The sequence below is a fragment of the Athene noctua genome, chromosome 23 (assembly GCF_965140245.1).
Source record: "Athene noctua chromosome 23, bAthNoc1.hap1.1, whole genome shotgun sequence".
Classification (NCBI taxonomy): Eukaryota; Metazoa; Chordata; class Aves; order Strigiformes; family Strigidae; genus Athene; species Athene noctua.
Window position 1 is genome coordinate 1,485,860 of NC_134059.1, and position 9,597 is coordinate 1,495,456.

Here is a 9,597-nt window from a genome sequence, read left to right on the forward strand (position 1 = left end):
TTAGACAACGTGTTACGCTTGCTTATGGCTTTTCACTTAAACCGCAACTAAAATGCACATCTGAGCTCTTTGGTTTAATTTGCCAGGTTTATTTTCAGGAGTTAAATTCTGGCATCTCTTGCAGAGGGACTTGGAAAACCCAAAGTCGATCTGACGTAACTACTTAGACTGTGCCCCGCTCCCCCGCCCCGCCCTCGCCCTGGTCCTCGGCCCCTTCCCTCACACCCCTCCTGGCTGACCCCTCGCCCGCAAGCTCCATCGGTTCCCCGTCTCCCCCCGAGCCCTAGAGCCCCCTCCCTCAGCTGCCACCCCGGCGCCGCTCTATCTCCCCCCGGTGCTCCCATCACCCTCCCTGTGCCCTGTCGACCCCCTGTTCTGACAACAAGAACTATGTACCTGACACCTTATTTCCCTTAAACCTGTGGCTACATAAAAAAAGCAGAAAAGCATTTAAGAGTTCCATACTTAAGAGAGTTGCATTTTATCACTCACATGGGCACGAATCAGACAAAGATGTCTCACACCTTGATGCTCACACCCCCCCGGGACCAACAGGACCTCAGCAACACCCAGGCTGTAAGATGGCTGGCCTGGAGCCTGACACCTCTTCCTTTCCTCCCCGGGCTTCCCAGAGGTTGTGGCTATCTGGGATGCGTGTCTGCATACATCCTGGGACAGCTGAACCTGGACAAGGTGGGCTGGCGTCTTGGTCCCCCTTTGCCCCGCGGATCCCAGGCCCTGGCGAGCGATCCCTCCCTGAGCATGGTGGCAGCACACCGAGGCAGCCCCGTGTGCCCACAGCTGCTTCTCGGTCAACCAGGAGGGAGAGACCCCGAGTCCGGATCTAGTCTGAGAAAGCGTTGGGCCCACAATGGGGCTTCCCTCTTTCCTGTGATCAGAGTGCAGAGTGAGCTGGGGCGAGGCCCGTGTTTTCCCGGAGCGATGGGGCACGGCCCGCGTGTCTCACGCCCAGCCTGGCGTCGGTCACATCAGACAGAACCAGCTGCACAGGGTTAGAGCTCCACTTTCTGGTGCTGGGGGGAGATTGCCAACAAAACCTCTGTGTGCCCACAAAGGGAAAGGGATGCCATGCCTGGCACGAGAGTCAGGAGGGTTAGTGCTGGGGAGCTGCAGAGGGTGGGGCTCACCCTTCTGCAGGCCTGTGTCAGCATTTGCTTTCCAGGTTTCAGTTCCTTGTTACCAGCGGAGCAGCGGACAAGGATTTCTCCACCCGGCACAAGGCGGGGGCTGCACAGGAAAAGCACAGGCCCAGAAGAAGTACAGGCACGGGCCCGTGCTGTCCAGGGCTGACCACAGCCCGGTTAAAATGCCCTCCCCGTGGGGCTGCTCCAAAGAGCTTCCTCCCGGCTGCAGACGGGTGTCCTGGCACGCTGCTGCAGAGACGGGCCAAGCCTTCCCTGCCTGTGCTGCCAGCGCAGGGGCCAGGCACCAGGCAGCAAGGCACAGGCAAGAAGCCTTCTGCCAGGCGAGACACTTGTGGGAAGGGATGCAAGGGATCCCTGCACTCACGCAGGAGAGACATCCCCTGGGGACACTCGGGCTGTGGGGACTCGGGAAGGTCCCTGGCACATGCCCCACGTCTCTCGGGAGCTCGTTTGCCCCGTCGCAGGCCCCTTAGCGGGGAAGGCAGAGGATACTTGTGCACCCGCCCTCGCCTGAGCTTACAGCAGAGCTGAGGGGCACCTCTCCCCCATCCCGAGCCCAGTGGGGCTCAGGAAAGGCTCCCCCTTGCCCTGGGAAATGCCCCCCCCTGCCCCGCTGCTTCTGCCAGCCTGGGGAGCTTTGATGCCCAGTGAAAATGGGAGAGCACCCTCCCCACGCTCGTGCCCACTCCTCCCGGGGTCTCTTTGCAGGGGGCTCGCCCCGTGCCCAGGCAGCTCCCCCAGGACAAAGGAGACGGGCAGGCAGGGGCAGCTTCTCCAGCCAGGCCCACCGCTGCGCTCCCGTCATCCCAAGGCTGCAGGAGAGCGCCGCAGGTACGTGCCTTGCCGTGACTGCCGTGCTGTTTGAGACTCGGCAGAAGGCCCTTTGTGCAGAGAGCCCTCCTGAAAGGATCCCGTGCGTTCCTTGCAGCCATCTGTCGCATCTGTAGGAGTCTGGAATGCATTAGACGGGAGTTAATGCAGACAGGAGGATTCAAGGCCGAAGGCAAAGGGAGCAAAAGAAGGAGTAGCTGTACAGATAGCAAAAGAATGAACACCTGTGGTCAGCAAAAGCAGAAAGAGCTGTGGTCAGCAAAAGCACACCAGATTGAACAAAGCAGGATATGAGATAATGAAGTTTTGGCAAGATTGGTACTTTATATAGGTAAATCCAACTAATCGATGCAAATGCTTGTAGAAACGCGAGGACAGCGCGTGTAGATAGCATGGAGCCTATCAGAGGACGGATAAGCGCATGTACGGGACTTAGCGTACCATAACCGTAACCAGAATCCGAGAATAAACGACCGATCTGATCATCCTATTGGTGGTGTGTCGCTCCTGATCCCGCATGAGCAGAGACGCCGGCACACCTCCTTCAGATCTTCTTCCCAAAGAGGAAGGTGCTGCACACCCTCCCCGCCTGGTCTTGCCCCCGGGGTTGTCACGAAGCGCTTTCTTCAGGCCAGGGGCTATGGAAAATGGACAAGTCCCGTCTGGGCGATGGCAGCGGAGGTCTTTGGTCACTCAGCTGTGTTTGCCATGAGCTGAGGAGCCTGGCGTGGCTCCAGGGCCCCTGATCTCTTAAGGGCAAAGCCGACCGCCCGGCTGGGGCAAGGGGCAGCAACGTGGGTCAGGCCCAAAGGAAGCCCCTCCAGGAGCTGAGACTAATCCTGCCTGCTGCTGCATTCCTGTCCCCTCCAGGAGGTCTGGCAGCTGCCTGCACAGCGGGAGCAAGCGCAGAGCCGGTGGCAAGAGCGGCGAGAGCAAGCACAGGCAGAACGGGAGGCGTGGGAAGCCCGGCCTGCAGGGGAGGACCGACAGCCCCCCTGGGTACGGGCAGCGATGGGCGCTGCGGAGAGCAGCAGCGACTCTCTCTGTCGGGGCACCCAGGGCAGCAGGTCTCCGGGGGATGGGAGCAGGACTAACTGCAGGGCAGGGCTTGGCCTGCTCATCCCCGTGGGGGAGAGGTTGGCGGCAGCATCCAAGGGGCAGGGGCAGCCCTCAGCCATGATGGCAGGCACGCGGGCCTGAGTCTCCTGGCTCCAGGTCCTGCTGCAGGCCCCTTTCAAGAGTCTTCTGGGAAACGGCACCTCTGTTTGCCATCTGGCTTGCTGAGACTGTCTCTTCCTTGGCAGGCACTCGGCTCCCCTGGTAACCGTCTCCAAAGAAGGGCTGCGCTTCCCCTGGCTCCAAGGCCCATCCCTCCACGGAGGGCAGCCCTGGGGGAAAGAGGGGATTTCTCTGACACCCCTCATGAGACAGCAGCAGGGTCTGCAGGCTGGCTTGGGGCTGCACCGACCCGAGGGGGACTGCCTGGGCACCCAGAAGCTGCTTTCCCTGTGACATGTAAAAGTCCTGGCGGCAGACAGAGGGATCCCTCTCATGGCTGCCTCTCCCCTCGCCACACCACAGAGCGTGTCCTTCCCTGGCACAGTCCTGCCCCAAGACACCTCGCCCCGAGGCGGGACACCTGCACGGGACACCCAAGGCCTTGGCTGCACTTGATCCAGGCCCAGCTGAGCAGCCGCCCCTGGGACCTGCTCAGGGGCTTGGCCACAAGGGGCCTCTCCCGGCTCACAGGCACCTCGCGGCTCCATCGCACGCAGATCCCATCCCAGGCGGCCGGAGCTCAGCCTGCGGGACTTCTCTGCCTCCTCCCTGCCCGTAAGATCTCACGCTTCTCTTTCTACCTCCCTGCACTAGATGCTGGTTCCGCAGCAGAGGGGAAACTCCCGGCAGGCTGTAGCAGTGCAGGGGCTAGAACGGATTGTGTCAAAGGACCCACGAGAAAGGGGGTGACCGTTTCCCAGGCTGCGGCGGTGCCAGCACTTCCCAGCAAGGCCTGGGCGCTGGGGGGCGCAGCTCAGGGGGTCCCCAGTGCTGCCCTTCGGAGCTGCTCCACGGCCAGGAGTGGTGTCGGGGGGCTGGGGGGCTGCGCTGGACAACCCTCGCTGACCGTCATGCCCTGAGGTGAACTTTGGCCCAGAATGGGTGAATTCCTGGGTTTGCTGCTGGTCAGAGGCGGACAAGTGCGCTCCTGGACTGTGTTTATCCTTATCAATTTATTCTAAAGGAACAGTCGGCCCCTGGGGCTCTGTGGTAAGCGGGACAGTTTTCCAGCGGCTGCTGGTGTCTGTCCCAGCTCTCGGGGGTGCCGAGGTGGACGGTCCAGCTCTCCAGGGCCGAGGGACGGCGGCTGCTGCCAGGCTGGGATCTCGAAGCTTCGTTGAGGCGCCTGCAGAGAGAGGAGACTGATGAGGTTTTCAAACCCTTGCTCTGCACTAAGAGCGGTGGGCTGTGCTGCTGACAGGGTGTGCCGTAGCGGGCACTGGGGGCAGAGCCTGCAGACAGGCTTTTTTGGATGTGTGACACTGGGTGACCCAAGGACAGCAATTACCTGGCACGCCCGCTGGTTGAACCGCCCCTGTTCTTTCAGCAGAGGCTGGCACCGCCTGGCGGCCTCCTTCCCCAAACACCTCCTTCTCCACAGAACCACGGCCATTCCCTTTAGGAAGAAAGAAAGGAGGTCAGATTAAGCAGAAGTAACCGTTCCTCATCAGGACCATGGTGCCTTCCGAGGGCAGTACTTCTCCAAAGACATTCACAGTGCCAAGAAACAAGGCCTGGACGTTTGGGGGTGCACCTAGTCACCAGTGCAAACAAGGTGTCATTCATGGAGAAAACTTTCAGCGCTAGACCCTTTCCAGCTGACCAGTAGACAGCAAATCCTGACCTGCCCGCAGACTAGGAGACTGCACGTGGTCTTGTTCACACGCCACTTAGTGCATTTTTGGCAACCTGCAAGGTGATGGCAGGTTACGTCCTTCAGAGAGGACAGGAAGATGCTGTCGCCCGTCGCGCTGGGGAAAGAGCTTTTCTGAGCAGCACTTCCCACCGTCCCCCAAAACTAGAGGAAAACCACCAGCCAGTTTTCCAAAGCACAGCTAGAAGCAGAGAGATAAAGGCCCCGAGACGGAATTCACAGCCCTTCCTTTTCGCTGCCTTCAGGTCAGGTGTCCGGCCTGAGGCTGGGTGTCCAGCTTTCACCCGTCCCTGACACCGAGGCGTCACCGAGAGGCCTCAGACATCAAGGAGAACGACGGGGCTGGACTCTGAAGCTGGGGCTGCTCCCATCCTGGCCAGGGCAGGCCTGCAGCCCCGGCACTGTCTGCTGCTCTCAGCCAGCCCCAGCTGCCGGCGCATCCTCTGCGCTCTCCCCGCCGGCCACTGGCAGGGTGCTGCCCCCTCAGCACTGAGCAGCCACCAGCTCCTCAGCAAGTCCCTCCCGCACTCAAGGCGTGAGCACCACCAGCTCCGGCCAGCTGGACACCACCGTCTGCCCAGAACAGCTCTGGCCCCAGTAAGGCTGTAACTGGGGCAGCAGCGGTTCCTGGGGCTCGGCTGGAACCCCAACTGCCAGCAGAGACTCGACCCTCTCTGCAGCTCGACAGCGCCCGCAAGGCCCGAAACTGAGCGTGGCCGCAGGGAGGCTCTGGGCGGCCCCTTCCTACTGTGCAGGCTACGCCTTGTCCCTCCACGCGTCTAAAACCTCAGCTTGCCAAGGCTTCTGCTTAACAGGGACAGACACCCACCCTGGGCTGGCACGGCCCGTTCCAGCTCCTTCAGGATTTCCTGGAGGACTTCTGAGTACCGCTGCGAGGGTTGTCCCACTTCAGCATTATCCTTTGCTCTTTGAGGACCTGAACAGAAAGTCCAGAGTTAAATCTCTCACCAATACAATCCTGGAAACGAGTGCTACGTCTACCAAGTCAGTCAAGGCTGACTACTCACGCCTGCGACGCCAGCGAAGCTCCAGCGCAGGATCTGCACGACGAGCTGGCAGAGCCCTCCCTGTACCCACATCTGCAACCAAACACCCACAAGAATTCCCATCAGGCACCGTCATGACCGAGCAGCAGAACATACAAGTGGATCACGCAAGGACACTGCACACACAGTGCAGGCCCACGTTCTCACAGCCACCAGAGACGCCTCGCTCACATCGGGGCTTTGAGCCGGCGGCTCTCCAAGGAAGTTCAAAGCCGTGACGTACCCGTGCGATCTCCCTGAGCTTCTGCCCTGGATCGCAGCTGGGAAGCTGCAGAGCCATCGCCTCCAGACACCTCTGTGAACAGACAGAACAGAGAAGCTCCCAGGACCTATTTCTATACACCTCTGCAGGGCTGAACGGCCGCGAAGGCAGTTCCCACACGGGAGTGCTCCGTGGCACTCGTCTCCCCCCTCCATCAGGAGCGCTGTGCAGACAGGTACTGGGTGCCTGGAGCAGGCGGATGGAAAACCAAACATGCACAGAGGCGTTGGGAGCAAGGACCCCCTGGAGTGCACACCAGCTCTGAGCTCCTTGGCAAGGCAGAGTGCTCACAGCATCCAGTCCCTCTCTGCTCCTCTTCCGCATGGCTGAGCGTGGGCCGAGAGAGTGTTAAGTGAAATTTCACACAAACGGAGTATTAAAACCCGAGTGCTCACTCATTCAAGGGACGTACCTGTGGGATGGCCCTGATCCTCCCTGACTAGAGCCGGCTGAGCTGTCGAGTAGCCACTGGCTTCGGGCACAGCTGTAAGCAAGCAGGTTCCCATTAGAGGTTGTGAGCTCCTTTCCCAGTGACCTGCAGCGACTGCAGGGGGTCAGGTAATGCCCTGGGACCCAGACATGGGGGGAGATTTTCAGAGGTGCAGAGGGGCCGTGGTGACCTGGGAGCTGCACCCGGAGGCTTTCAAAATACGGTTTCCAGGCCCTGTGCAAGAGCCCTCAAGCACCGGACGGACAAACGTACGGCCCCTGGGGATTTCTCCCTGGCACGTGGTTTCTGGGCGGAAAAGGCGCCCCCGTGAAAACGTTATTGTTCCCGTGTCTGGTGGAGAAGAGCCCAGAGGCTGCCCCAGTGCTGCCCCGTCTGTGCCCCGGGCTGTGGGCTGGGGCTGTGTGTCCCATGGCGACCTGGGCTCTGCCTCCCGCTGCCCGTGGAGCTGGACACAGCTGGCCCGGCCCAGCCCGGCCCCGCGGCTCTCCCGGCTCTGCCCCGCCACCACCCCAGCCCCGCTGTCAGCCCGAGGTGCAGTGGGTGCTGCCCCACGCTGCCAGGGCTGGGCGCTGGCCCTCACCTGCCCACCTACCTAATGCCCGCGCTCGCCACGGAGCGGCCCCGGCCCCCTGGGCTCGCAGGGCCACCAGAAGCAGGAGGAGGATGAGCGTGGGAGTCATGGTCCCCTTCACCTGCACCTGCACCCGCACCACGTCACTGCCGCTGCTACCGCTGCTGCCGCTGCTGGCACGTCTGATGCGGTGCCCGGGCACAGCACTGCACACCCCGGCGTGGCACCGCAGGGCTCTGTGACGTCACAGTGCGGCCTCTCCCCCGCAGCCACGGCCCTGGGGCAGGGGCACGTTGGAGAGGAGACGCTCTGGCAAGAGCATCTTTTTTTCCCAGCTGAGGGCAACAGGCGGCAAGCGTGATGGAGGGCTGCTGCACCGCGGCTGTCAGCTCTGAGCTGTGCAGCTTGTTCCCCACGCTCCTGCAGCTCTCCAGCCCGCGGAAGGTTTTCAGGAGCTCCTTCCCAAAGGGTTGCAGTGGTTGAGAAAATGTTTTACCAAACAACGTCGAACTTTGTATGGAGCAAGGAGGCCTGAGCGACTCAAGTCTACAGAGAAGATATCCTCAGCTTGACACACATCCTGGCAGAGCTGCTGAAACAAGGCGCGTAAGAAAGAACAGCTCGGCCAGACAACAGAGCTGGGAAACATCCAAGGAGAAGAAATCGTCCCCAAAAGACTCGTGACCATAAAAGGGAAAAGGAGTAGGGGGGTAGCTCCCCAAACGACCACCCGAGATCCCCGCGCACGCGTAGTGTAGGTTTGCAACGCCAGCATTATGGAAACGCAGCAGATAGGCAAAAAGGTGGAGACTTCTCCAAAACCGGATGAACATTCATGTCTTTAAGGTACATCAAGGATGACCTTTTGTTTCAGTGTGTGCGTGACCCGCCACGCACCCAGCGCCGAATAAAGGAATGCCTGCTTCTGAACGCTGCGCTGGTGTTGAGAGGTTTGTTCCCGACTGCGGTGACACAGTGGGGCTGTCCACTCTCCAAAGCTGCAGCTGCTGGGCTGGGGGGTGGCTGGACAGGGCTGGGGGCTGCTGTGAGAGCCCTGCCTGAGGGTCCCAGCGGGCTCAGGGGACCATGTGGCAACCAGGACTCCTGGGTCGTGGTGCCGGGGCTGCCCTGAGCCCTGAGGCTCCTGTGGGCATGGCCTGTTCCCCTCGTGAGGGGCCATCCAGGGCCAGCTGGCCCTGGGCGCTGGTACCCCTTGGGGTTTTGTCTTGCATATGAAAATGTTCCTGCGTCCCAGGAGCTGGGTACATACAGCTCCAGCCCCAGCTCCCACAGGGCCTCTCTCCCGAGATGGCTGGAAATGCCACTGCTGTAAATTAGCCCGTTACCTTGAACCAGTCCCCTTTGGTAGAACCTCTGCTCCTTCCCACAGGATCCTCTTGTGGCACCAGGCTGGCAGATTACGTCCTGGGCTTGGGGGTGCTATCTCTTTCTTGGTGTTACATGGCCAGAGCCCTTGTCCTGGGCCCTTCTCACAGCCCCACTTCTGCTTTAGCCCTGTCCCTGGAAAAGCGTAAGGCTGGCAGTCATAAACTGGGGCACAGCCCAGCTCTGCAGCCACAGCAGTTTATGACACCCGCATCTGTCACCCCCTGGGCGAGGACCTGGCTGACAGGCTTTGAGCTAGTTTACCCGGAGTCTGAGGCTGAAAACTAGGGTGCAGCCGGGGAGCAGCAGAGCTCACAGTCCGGCCTCCCTGATGTCTCCAGGAAATTTTCTTCTCTGCTCATACTGAACTTGTAAATAGAAGAATGCCAGGGGCAGGTTCTGATTTAAGACCCAGTGAAAAGAAGGAACCAGGAGATAAGGGAGTGAGTTACTCCAACTTTGCATAAAAATGGCTGCCTAACAAGTATACCTTTGAAGAGCAGCTAAAAGAGTGGTAAGCGGGGAACATTCTGTCCCAGAAGGCACCAGATGCTTGGATGATTGTCTGAGAAGTATGAATTCAGCAAGAATCAGCAATAACTGAAGGGAAAGGGAAAGGCAGTGAGGTGGAGGGGGGCAGGGGGAGACTGTGACCACTGACTCAATTCAAGACCAAAAAGAATTGGCCCCCCCATGCCTGTAAGGAGCATGTGTGCTAATTTACACAGAAACCGAGGGTAATCTAAATATAACTAACGAATAGCATATGGAATGGTAATTACAGACCCATGAGTGTAATCTTAGATAGGTTTTTACTAACCATGTAACAAGATGAATAGGCTGCAGTCCCTTTGTGTAGCATGCTAGGTTTGTGGAAGTATCACCTGGCCCCCATCTTTGCACAGAAATAGCTTAAACTGATATCTCAGCT

At 59.8% G+C, this 9,597-nt stretch overlaps 1 long non-coding RNA gene across 1 annotated transcript; it reads right to left on the reverse strand.

Moving 5' to 3' along the window:
* Nucleotides 1-4,464: 4,464 nt before the first annotated feature.
* Nucleotides 4,465-6,498, reverse strand: LOC141969664 (uncharacterized). Its single transcript, XR_012635083.1, has 3 exons — nt 5,958-6,498; nt 5,759-5,866; nt 4,465-4,671 (listed from the first exon to the last, which is right to left on the reverse strand). It is a non-coding gene; the product is annotated as an uncharacterized LOC141969664 (long non-coding RNA).
* Between the last annotated feature and the right edge of the window lie 3,099 nt (nt 6,499-9,597).